The sequence below is a fragment of the Aythya marila genome (genome assembly GCF_965140915.1).
Source record: "Aythya marila genome assembly, chromosome: 3".
Lineage (NCBI taxonomy): Eukaryota > Metazoa > Chordata > Aves > Anseriformes > Anatidae > Aythya > Aythya marila.
This window is the reverse complement of record NC_139044.1, coordinates 73,767,317-73,779,773: the sequence shown is the minus strand read 5'-3', so window position 1 is coordinate 73,779,773 and position 12,457 is coordinate 73,767,317.

The following is a 12,457-nucleotide window of genomic DNA, read 5'->3' as shown; positions in this document are numbered from 1 at the left end:
ACTCCACATAACTGTATCTTTCCCCAAGACTTTGAGATTCGTGGGATTTAATCAGGAACTTTAATATTGACCTTTTAAATAGAATCAATAAACTTAGAATGAAAATCTGATGTTCTTTGTTTTGTTTTGTTTTTGTTTTTGTTTTTGTTTTTTTTCCTCATGTTAATGGTAAATAACTATTTTTTATCCATGAGATGTTTAATCATTACTTTGTAATAGGAAACAAATTGTAATATATGTGTTTAGCCTGGCAGCAGAAATAAAGTTGGTTATAAAAACAAAAAGGAAATCTATCATGGTACATCCCTTCCTGTTAAAGTACTAGGTAACATTACATACAGTTACTTCTGGAGTCTTCAGATCCTTTACATTGTTTTCTTGTCTAGTCCACATAAAACTGTTGCAAACTCAGGTACTGACACTTCTTGTTACATATATACATGTATATATATACTATATATTTATATTAGATTGTCAGGATATAAAATATCCACCTTCTGAGATTTATTTTTTTTCATTTTGCCTGGGAATTATTTAGTTTTACATTATTTGTTGCGTGCTGTATCCAAATATCCCTTTTTAGTATCAGATAATATTTTCATTTCCATCTAATACAATTGTTTAATGCAAGAGATTTCATTGGCTTTGGGTTTGGGATCTCTTGCATTTTTTCCCACGGAGTTATGGTTTCTTTAGAGGTTCTGCAGATTTCTCTGTGGTTTACATACATTTGTTTTCTTGTTTTCTTAGTCACCTTCTTATGAGTTCTCAAAGCAGACTCTGGACCCATGTAGACTGTACAGGAGAAGAGAGCATCACTATTCTAAGATTCTATGATTCTAGCTCAGTGTACCTGAGTACCCTTTAAGTCTTTTCCAGCCTCAGTCAGTTCTGATGGGGTTAAAAGTTTCTACCTTTGCATTTTTTGATCAAATCATGGAAGGAGATTTGCACTTCAGGTGCAATTGAAGTTATATGAGCTAAGGATTCGCTAATAATTCTCAGAAGAGTCTTGTGGCAGACTGTCCTGTTCAATGTCAAGAGTATGATTTCTTCTTGTTAATTTGTGTTATCAAGTTGATCTTAGAGGGGATTCCATTTCCTCCTTCCAGCATTTAAAAGGAAGAAGAATGTTTCTTTTTTAATTTTAATTTTTAATTTATTTTATGATTTTTTTAAAAATCTCCTCTCCTCTCCTCTCCTCTCCTCTCCTCTCCTCTCCTCTCCTCTCCTCTCCTCTCCTCTCCTCTCCTCTCCTCTCCTCTCCTCTCCTCTCCTCTCCTCTCCTCTCCTCTCCTCTCCTCTCCTCTCCTCTCCTCTCCTCTCCTCTCCTCTCCTCTCCTCTCCTCTCCTCTCCTCTCCTCTCCTCTCCTCTCCTCTCCTCTCCTCTCCTCTCCTCTCCTCTTCTTTCCCTCAGCAGACAGTGATTCACACTGGTGCAACACACCAAAGGAGAGTTTTCTGCTCAGACCTCTGTAACATCAAGACAAGTTCCAGTGAGCTCACTCAAGAAGAAAATGAGGACTAGTCCCTGGCCATACCTAATGCTGTTGGTTAAACAAGTGTGATCAGTCCTGAAGGAAAGGATGAAAATTGTTTTGCTTGAGGAAATACAATATTGAATTCTATTACGAAATAATATAAATCAAATTGACTACAACACACTACAGTTAAATCTGAAGCTTAACTGTATGTTATAACAGCTGTATTACAGTCCAACAGGGAATTTAGTTATCCTTTTAAACAAGAAAGTACATAGTACATTTATTATTGTTGTTGTGTTCTTACATAAATTAAAAATATCAATAAATTGGACCTGAGTTTCAAAATTTATTTTCAGTCTAATTGTTTGCCTGCAGGAAAATATGTGATATTCCAGTGTCTGAACTGCTTCAAGTCCATGTATTTCTTCTTGAGTTATGTCAGTTTACAATGGCTGAAAATTTTGTCAAACATTTTATTGACTTTCCAGCAAAAGGGGAAAAAAAATGTAATTAATTCCAGATGTTGAAATAATAAGTCAGGTTGATTCAGTTAGTCTGAAAATTATTGAATGTCACAGCTAAATTCTGTTTAAAACAAACAAACAAATGAAAAAAAAAAAAAAAAAGCAAAAAAAGTAAAAAATAACACCAGGATTGCACAAGTAAACACAACACACTATTGGAATTTAATATATTTATTGTTATTAAGGTGTTATTAAGAAGAATATTAAATACATCTACTGAAACTTTATTTCCATGTTAAGTAAATTACAAAAAAAAAAAAAAAAAAAGAGAAAAAAATACATTTGTTAATTGATCTGATTCAGACTGTACTGATTAAAAATTGTGTACCTTCTCATTGCAGAAATTGTACCTTGAGTCCTATAGTCATGATCTTTGGCTATAAATAAATAAAGAAGGAAGACGCTTGACTCAGGACACAATAATTGTGAAAACTGCCAAAAGTAATTCTTACAATAAATAGAAAATATCTTGCTTTAACCTCCGATGTTTATTCACTTCTAACCACTTCTAGTGTGAATGTCTGCCTTTATATTTATTTGCATAATACAGTTTCAAACCCTTTATTTTTCAGAGAAGGTACTACTAGAAGATGTGGGACAGACTGAATTACCCAGTTTGAAAGAGTTCCTCCCACTTCTCTCTAGTTGCTCTGTTTTTAGTTCCTTAATTCTTTTCCTTCCCTTCACCTGCCATTTCTGTATAATAAATGTTAGTATCCATGAGCATACATGGCACTCTCTACCCCAAGTACATGGAAGTGCTGAGATCCTCTCTTGGTGAGGACACAGGCTAGGAGCTTGGCAGGTAGAGGTCTCAAGGTTTGTTGTGACAGGTGAGTGCGTAGCTTACAGCTGAAGTACTGGTTTGTGGAGAAGGGTTAAGTCTTAGACCTTCACCTTTTACAGATATCATGATCTTACTGTACCTTGGTTGTCTTAATATATCACTTGTATTATATTACCTGTCTTCTCTTTCTGTAGATGTGGAAATTCTTCACTCTTGCCCAAGATTTCTTTTCCTAGGAGACAATATGAAAGAGTAGGATAATCTTTTTTGTTTTCTCTCTCTCTGCCTCTGTTCCCGAGAAGAAAAGGAAACAGAAAAATATTTTTTCTTGAATACAGTTGAAAGTTTTTGGAGGGCTAGAGGCTTTATAGCATTATGAGGCTACTTCTAACAAAAGGTACTTTGCCAAATTAATACTGTAGCTACTAACCCAGTCTTTCAAATTATTACTCTTACAGATAAGTATTGAGGAAACAACTAAGATATTATACTGTTTCTGAGGAAGTAGGAGGTGTTACAGAGAGCATGACATGGTACAGAGTTCATCCAATCATTTATTGTTAGGGTCATACACAGCATTACTGCCTGGCAGTTTTGCAAGGATGCTCACTCTTTCTGAAAAGTTTACCTGTATAGGTTTTTTGTTGTATTATACATATCACATTTGCTTTGTTTTCCATGTAAAAGCTGGTTTCACAGAATCACAGAATGGTTGAGGTTGGAAGGGATCTCTGGAGGTCATCTAGTCCAACACTCCTGCTTAAGCAGGGACAAGTAGAGCATGTTGCCCAGGACCATGCCCAGGTGGCTTTTAAAGATCTCCAAGGAGGGAGACTCCACAACCTCTCTGGACAACCTATTCCATTGCTCAGGCAGCCACACAGCAAAGTTATATGGAACCTCTTGTGTTTCAGTTTGTGCCCATTACCTCTTGCCCTGTCACTGGGCACAACTGAAACAAGCCTGTCTCTGTATTCTTTGCATCTTCCTTTCAGGTATTTATAGACTCTGTGTTCATTCTAAACCTATGTTGCTTCTCTATTTCCAATATTAAACCAAGTATGGAAGTTAATTTTAAACTTACTGCAAGATAGGATCCAATATTTAGAAAAGTTATGGGTAAATGTAGCATATATTTCATGGCTTGAGTATCTGGATCTGTGCCATCTGAAGAGAACACTTTTGTTCAATAAGAAATGCTTATGCTGATTCTTGGAAGAGATATGGCTATAAAAGTGTAACACTATTTGGGTCCTTCAAGATTTACTCTACCAATGATTTTCTCAGTACATTAGAGAACTAGTTACAACTGTAATATAATGCAGATATGATCTGTGTTTAAATGAGGAAACCTGAACTACTATATTGTACACCACAAACCATCTTGTAACTAAGGATCTCCGCAGAGCCAATCTCAAACAAGAGAGAGAGGCATATAAATTTTTTACATCACAACACCCTTCCTCCCACTCCTGGGATTTTTCAAAAATCACTTTATTCACCTCCTGGAGTGGAATACAGAAGCTATTTAACTGTGCATGCAACTTTTTCAGAGAAATATATATATATATGTATGTATGTACATATATTATATTGTTTAGAATGAAAGGAATATTTTCATAAGCCACATCATAGAATCGTGGTTTGGGTCTGACTGGACCTGACCTCCCAGGTTGCTCAAAGCCCCATCCAATCTGGCCTTGAACACTTCCAGGGCTGTGACATCTGCAGCTGCTCTGGAAAACCTCTTCCAGTGCCTCACCACCCTCATAGCAAAATATTTCCTCCAAATATGTAATCTGAATCTGCCCTCTTTTAGTTTAAAGCCCTTACTCCTTACTCCTATCACTACACTCCCTGATACAGTCCCTTTCCAGCTTTCCTGTAGGCCTAATTCAGGTATTAGAAGTCTCCCCAGAGCCTTCTCTTCTCCAAACAACACAAACACGTCAGAATTAAGGCAATTTTGCTACTGCTGCATGCTTGTGAAAGGCTTTATTGTAAGTTTAATGGTGGCAAAAACAAAAAATGGCTTTTATATAAATGGCTGCCCTGTAACAAGTAAAAAAAGTTTCCTTAACAGAATGACGTATAAAGTTTGAATTTCCCATGGTTGCTCTTGTTTTTACACAAATGTTATTCAATTAAATCAATGCATATCTAGATGGTAAAACTGATGTGCAAGGGAAACATTAATCCAAAAAATATCTGAACACTTACTCAAGGGAAACATATTGCCTAATATACCATCTGACAAAACTTTCTTTAGATCAGATCCTTAGCTAAAACATATTTGGATATTAATCCAAAAAATATCTGAACACTTACTCAAGGGAAACATATTGCCTAATATACCATCTGACAAAACTTTCTTTAGATCAGATCCTTAGCTAAAACAAAATGGCTCACTAGTTTTTCCAAAGGAAAACAACTAGACCACTTAGCCTTGCTTAGTTTGTTAGAGTTGTTAAAGTGGTCACAATAAATATCAATTTTCTGGTATTTAGTAACTTAGTCATCAATCTGCAGAAAAGTTACATGCCAAAATTTGTGTTTACTTATAAGTGTGATTGCTGCAATAGGGTAGTCAAAGTTAACTGTGCACACATAAGGGTATGTAATCTTGTATTTGAATTCTCTTTGTCTGTACAGGGGGTATTTATATTTACATAAAGTGTATGGATATGAACTTATGCATTATTTTTCAGAAAACACAGTATAATGCGCTACAAATGTATCTTAGATTAAAATTGGGCATAGCAACAACTCCATGAAAATACAGGCTTTGTTATTTAAGGAGTTTTTCTTATGATATATTTTTTTCTCTGTTTGAAGTTTGTTGTCTCAAGAAAATCTTATGAACTCATAACAAGGCCTGTATATTCATCCGGTTTTATCAGCTAAGAATAATATCAAGATGACTGGGAAATAATGTACTGCTCTGACAGAGACTGAGTACATTGATATAGAGTTTGCATTCTCTGATGCAGCAAGATATATTACAATGGTTTATTGCCACTTTAATACTTTTTCATGATAACACAAAAAAGGTGACCATTGAAAATAAATAAATAAATAGACAGATACTAGTGCTAATTTCAAACTGCACTCCCTCCTGGTTGAATTTGCTTTACTGTTGGTCCTTTGTCTTTCTATATTTACTATGTCAGTGGAATTCAGTGCATAGCTTGTAGATTCACCAGGAGGAGGGAAACATGCAAAAATATTTTGCTGTTGTGATTTAATCTGGCACCACATTGCCATTCACTGACTCCCCTGCAGTGGGATGAGGGAGATAGCGAGGAAAAAAGTAAAACTTCTGAGTTGAGATAAAGACAGTTTAATAGGACAGAAAAGGGAGGGGAAATAATAATAATAATAATAATAATAATAATAATAATAGTAATGAACAATAATAAAGCACAGAGCAAGTGATGCACAATTCATTTGCTCACTACCTGCTGACTGATGCCCAACCAATTCCTGAGCAGTAGCTGCCCCCCATCCCAGTCAACTCACCTCAGTTTTTATTGTTCAGTATGATGTCGCATGGTATGAAACATACCTTTGGTCAGTCTGGGACAGCTATCCCAGTTGTGTTCCCTCCCAGCTTCTTGTGCATCCCCAGATTCCTTGCTGGCAGGGCAGTATGAGAAGATGAAAAGTCCTTGACATAGCTTAAGTATTGTTCAACAACTCAAACATCAGTGTTATCAACATTGTTTTTCTCCTAAATCCAAAACACAACATACCAGGCACTATAAAGAAATTAACTTTATCTCATCCAAAACCAAGGCCTGTTTTCCTATAGGAAATTTTTAAAACTAACATAATTTAAAACTTTTCTTCTGTATCTTCCCTCAGGCAGGAATAACCTTTGCTATGTGTGTTACTATCTCAATGTTACTATCTTAATATGTGTTTGGCTAATCAGTATACTAAAATCATATTTTAAAATATCTATTAATAAATATATATCTAATAAAATATTTATATTAATAAATATATATATTATTAATAAATGAGAAAATGAGAAAATGAGAAAAAGAAACAGAATGAGCTTTGAAAGATGGAGCTAAAGGTGAGAAAAAACAGCTATGAAATTAGAAGGGGAAAGACAAGTGGACAGGAAAGTGCAAGAGAAATGGCACTTGCATTTGAAGTGGTGTGCGATTGCAGACAGATCCAGAAGTGACAGAGGAACCAGCATGCAGCAGGTGCAGTCTCACTGGGAGACTTTGCTGTGGCTTCCAGGTTGATTGCAGGAGTGTGAGATGAGCACATATAGATTGGTAATCACTTTCAGTGACTCTGTTGTTTATGATTCATCTCAGAAAGGATGAGCAGCATCTGAAGGTAACCACAAAATGAACATCTTAAAGTTGTAACAGGCTGACTTGTGCCATTTGTCCTCTTTGTTACTGTCTGTCATGTGTATAGATTAATGTTAGGTTATTTCCTACTCCTGTTGCAGTCTTTTGCTATGATAATAAAGTATGAGAATTTGAATGTCTAGAATGTCCTTGGAGTACATCAGCATTTGACATTTTCCATTTTAGTACCTAGCTCTGTCTTCCCCAGAAATGAGTATGGCTGTAAATGTTGATGAGTAGAATGAGTTGGCAACCAAAATTAAGAATATTCTAAAGGTCAAGGTAATTTACTACTACCAGCCTTGGTATGCTTGGTGTGCTGCCACTAAACAATATCACAAACTCTGTGATATAAACAAGGGAAGAGCACACAGGTTTTCTTCAAAACAGTGAAAACAGTAACAGATGAAAAACAAGATACTGCTTATAATGCACATATAGATGCTGATTGAATAGTTTTCCTTTCCTTTCCTTTCCTTTCCTTTCCTTTCCTTTCCTTTCCTTTCCTTTCCTTTCCTTTCCTTTCCTTTCCTTTCCTTTCCTTTCCTTTCCTTTCCTTTCCTTTCCTTTCCTTTCCTTTCCTTTCCTTTCCTTTCCTTTCCTTTCCTTTCCTTTCCTTTCCTTTCCTTTCCTTTCCTTTCCTTTCCTTTCCTTTCCTTTCCTTTCCTTTCCTTTCCTTTCCCTTCCTTTCCTTTCCCTTCCTTTCCTTTCCCTTCCTTTCCTTTCCCTTCCTTTCCTTTCCCTTCCTTTCCTTTCCTTCCTTTCCTTTCCCTTCCTTTCCTTTCCTTTCCTTTCCTTTCCTTTCCTTTCCTTTCCTTTCCTTTCCTTTCCTTTCCTTTCCTTTCCTTTCCTTTCCTTTCCTTTCCTTTCCTTTCCTTTCCTTTCCTTTCCTTTCCTTTCCTTTCCTTTCCTTTCCTTTCCTTTCCTTTCCTTTCCTTTCTCTTTTTGTTTTCCTTTTTCCCTATTGCACATAAAAATGGAAAATCAAATGGCAACATTCTAAAGAGAAATGTAAATATGACATTTGTCAATCCGGAATGAAATGGTTGCAAGTGTTCTCGTAAAACACATCTGTGATATTGGCATAATTTGAGCCAAGTACACACTGTAATTTTAATGACAAAATGATTCTGTTGTTTAAAGCTTGCACAAAAACATGATTATGTCTGTTGTTCTGATCTCATCAAACTGTTAGCCAACCCCAGACATATGCTTCTATTATTAAACCTAATCTATCTTCACATCAGTTACACTCCTCTTGCATTGAGCATTTTAAAAATATAGATACAGAATTATTTTGGACAGATTATGTTACAAGGGTAAATATTTAAAGCAGCACATAGGATTGAAGAAGGCCTTAAGTAAAAGTATTTAATTTCAAAATAAAACATCTAGTGCAGACAGGACACATATCACTGATGTTGTTTCTCTGTTTTTTTGTTTGTTTGTTTGTTTGTTTTTGTGAACAGGAATTCATAGCCATTGTCTCCAGTTTGGCATGGTGGGATATCAAGTTTCACAGAAAACAGGAAAATAAAGTCACCTTATCCATCCTTATATCCCTTGCTAGACCTTTTCCATACTAAAATATCTATGCCAAACTTACTGAAAGAACACAGGTTTGGAGGAAGCTTTAATGAAAGATAGAGCCATTCTGAGATGTGCTTAAAAATAAGTTTTAAAAGTTTGTTGTTGTTGTTGTTGTTGTTTTAATGAAGAATTCAAGCCTCATTCTTTTAACTTAGCAAAACACTAATGAGAATATGGTAAGTAGTTGGATTTTGCTGGGATTTGTAATAATAATAAAAAAATCTATCAAATTCATCTTTATAATGTGTTAATTATTTTAAAATCTGACTGAAAATTAAAATTGTTTCAGTATTGTTAGAATATATTTTATTTTGTTGTTTGTAGTGCTATAAATAAAACCTGCGTTATCTAGAAACTTTACCACAAGGTGTTTTAGAATCATAGAATATCCTGAATTAGAAAGGACAGACAAGGATCATCGAGTCCAACTCCTGGCTTCACAGAGGACCAACCAAAAATCAAACCATGGGTCTGAGGGCATTGTCCAAATGCTTCTTGAACTCTGGCAGGCTTGGTGCCATGATGTGGTGTTTTTTTCTCAGGTGGGCAGCTGAATTCCATCATGGCCACTCTCTCACTCCCCCTTCCTCTTTGAGGAGGGGGAGAAAATATGACATAAAGAGGTCAAGGGTTGAGATAAGGACAGGGTGATTGCTCAACAATTATCATAACAAAAAAAAACAGATTCAGCATAGGGAGATAGTAAAATTTATTGCCTATTACTAACAAGCTAGAGAAGTGAGAAACAAAGTAAAGAAAACAAAAATGCCTTCCCCCCCCATCCACCCTCTTCCACCACCTCCCCCTGTGTGGCCTGGTGGCACAGGGGAGCAGAGGAATGGGGGCTGTGGTCAGTCTGTAGTGTTTCATCTCTGCTGCTCCTTCACGGTCACTCTGTGCTGTGGGGTCCCTCCCATGGGATGCAGTCCTTGTTGAACTGATCCTGTGGGGGCTTCCCACAGGCAGCAGCTCTTCAAGAGCTGGGTTGATACTACAGGGCCCATCCCTCAGGAGCAAACTGCTCCAACTTGGGTCCCCCATGGGCAGCAGCTCCTGCCAGATCACTTGCTCCTGTGTGGGCTCCTCTCCATGGGCAGCAGCTCCAGCTCAGAACCTGCTCATAAATGGGTTCTCCACAGGCTGCAGCCTCTGTCAGTTCAGCTCCACCTGCTCCACTGTGGTCTCCTCCATGGGCTGCAACCCTGCTCAACCATGGGATCCATGGGCTGCATGGGGACATCCTGCTTCACCATGGCCCTCACCACTTCTGCTCCTAGAGTACCTCCTGCCTGGAGCACCTCCTGCCCTCCTTCTTCACTTACCTTGCCACCTGCAAGGCTGTTTCTCACTCCTCTCACTCTCTCTGCTGCTGAGTCTCAGGACTAGCATTCCTCTGTACACCAATATAACAATGTTTATGTTTGATGAAGCCTTCATTAACTACTGACTTAGAAACTACTATAAAGTCATAAAAATATTTGTATGCTATTATTAGCTTGGCTTTCATAACTGATTAATCGTCTGTTAGCAATTCTTTGTTTAATCTTTGCTTTTGAGGGCAAACAATAAAGAATTAACAAAATTTAGAAGATTCAAGAATTTAAGTAGTAACAAAATTTCAGTGAGTTTCACAAAGGATCACACAGTGAGAAATGTTTCTCAATACACTTTAATAAGTACAGTACTAGACTTTGATATAAATCTCCTTATTTGCACCTAGCATAGATGAATGTTTTTGCTTATGACCCGATTGAGCTTTGCCAGAGTAATGAAACAGTTGTATTTCTTTTCCTGAAAGGGGGATGGATCATGATGTAGAATTTTAATATATTTCTTTCCTTTTTTTTTTTTTTACACCTACATATTCTCAAATAAAATTATATATATATATATATTTCTTGTATTTTCCTATAACTCAGATGTTCAAATGTGATGACTATTTCTGAAGACAGTATATATCATTTTCTGCTTAAAATGCAGAGAGGATCTGGGAGATAAGTATTCATAAATGGATTTTTCATTTCTTTTATTTGAAATCCTGATAGGCTTTTCTCTTTTTGACAGGCTTGTTAATGGCTTTTTGGGTGCTAAAAAAAAATAATAATAAAAAAAAATCTAACTTTTAATATCATCCATACTTACTGAAGGTTGCCATAATCTGCAGTTTTTCTGCCTGGAATGTGCTGTGCTTATCATAATAGCACTGTGATATTTAAGAATGTTATCCTTGCCAACTAGTGGATGAGCCTTGCTAAAAATGGTTTCTTTGTTTTGCTGACATGAAAGAAAAAGATGAAATTGCAAGAGACTGGGAAAGGATTAGTGGAGTCTGGTGAGGGAGAACATGATTCAATAACCTGTTATTTTAAGAAGATTTCCTTTGCTGCTGCAGTGTGTGTCTTGGAGGGAGCACTGTATCTCAATCTGCATGTGTTGCTAAAGTACACAGTTAAAGTAGCCTGGAAAGAAGGGTGTCAAACTGCAAGAGAAGCACAGGCAAGAAAGGAAAGTTTCCCCTTCTCCTCTGAGGAAGGCATTGGGGGACAGGGAGAAGGCAACCTCCCTTGTCTCCCTTTACTATGTTCTTCTGCCCATGAAGAAAAGAAATCACAATATTTGTTGTATTTAATCTCTCTACATACCAAGACACTGAGCATAGTAGTAATTTCATCTAATTAGTTGCCTGATAGTTCTCATTTTAATCAAAGTAAGTTATTGCTTATTATCAATGATTGAGAGAGCCTAGAGGAATGAGACAGTGGGACCTCTGTAGTGCAATTATTCTGATCCTCTAGGGAACAATTCAGACCACAAAGCACAAACATCTCTCTTAGAATGGGATGAATAGCTCTCCAGAGATGCACCTCATTCTCTTCATTGACTGTAAGGGAAGCTGCAGACACCTAGCACTGATGAGAAGCACGGGATGCCTAGACAGATTTATGCAAAATGAATTCACTTCTGAATTTCTCATATTATTGACACTACCAGGAAAAGTCATGATAATGAAGTTGAACAATTCTATTACTCTAATTTAAAGTTAAAGAAGAAATTTTCTCTCACAATACTACTATACTACTCATAAAGGTGAGAACATGATATGGAATGTCATTTGTCTAAAAAAGTAGAAATAATGTACCATTTTGATAACTGCTAAGGTAAGAATGTCAATTTGAAGTACAAAAAATGTTTGTACACTGATCTTCATTAGAGTCTTTAAAAAAGAAAAAAAATCTCTTTGCTTCAGCTTTCTTTTACTTAAAATGAAGTATTTAGCTAACTAGAAGCAGAAAAAGTATCAAAAGGAGCAACAGGTGTTATCAAAGATGTGGAATAGTGTACATACTAGAAGAGATTAAAACGACTAGTACTCTCCAACTTAAGGCACAAATAATGACAGACATGGAAAAATAAAAAGGTGTTAATTATACATTGCTTCCTGTGTGAACAAACTCAGAGGAATAGAATGAAATCCCTGAGCAAATATCTGAAACAGAAAAAGGTAATATTGCTTATTTACATCTTGTTTGAAACTGTAGTCATTTGCTGTAGTTGTGTCACCACAACAGGATGTTGTGGGTGGCAGAAGTTTATGTAGATTCAGGAGGTATTTAGATCTATCAAAACCTGTCAAAATAGTCTCTTCCACAACAAGTCCCTGAAAGCCTCATTGCCAAAAGCTTTCATAGCATTTCAGGC